Here is a 558-nt window from a genome sequence, read left to right as displayed (position 1 = left end):
CGCTCCCTGAGCTGGCGGGTACGTTCCATCCCGATTGGCGATGAAGACATCCCCTTTCTGTGCGCTCTCAGCTTTGCTTTGCGTGGCCGGGAATGGCTAGAGGGAAAATCTGGCCTGGAGACTCAGGATTCTGTCGCTTTCTGAGCCAGGCCTGGCGTTCGCGGGGCCCGGAAGATGCTCTCAGGTTGAGAATTCAGGATGGTCCGCGTCACTGTTCCTATGTCCATGCACACCTCCGGGGGTGTTTTAATACAAGAGACACGTTGACTAATGGATTTCCACTACTTCCTCTGCCCCAAACCCAGGAGTCCCAAAAAACCGAATCCTAACCCCTCCTTAGGTGGAAGACAGAAAGCCGTGAATAAACCAACGAATAAAAATTAGGCAGTAAAACTAAATGAATTGGTGGGCTCCACTCATTATTTCCATGTTGTTAAAGTTTTTTTGTTTGTTTGTTTGTTTGTTTTGTTTTGTTTCCTTTTTGGTGGTTTGTCTGAGAGAGGGTTTGTATTTTGGCTTGGTTTTGTTTGTAATTTTACGTATTGATTTTTAACATAG

This window comes from Fukomys damarensis, unplaced genomic scaffold (assembly GCF_012274545.1).
Source record: "Fukomys damarensis isolate Sample0158 unplaced genomic scaffold, DMR_v1.0_HiC HiC_scaffold_17, whole genome shotgun sequence".
Lineage (NCBI taxonomy): Eukaryota > Metazoa > Chordata > Mammalia > Rodentia > Bathyergidae > Fukomys > Fukomys damarensis.
Note: the sequence above shows the minus strand (reverse complement) of the source record.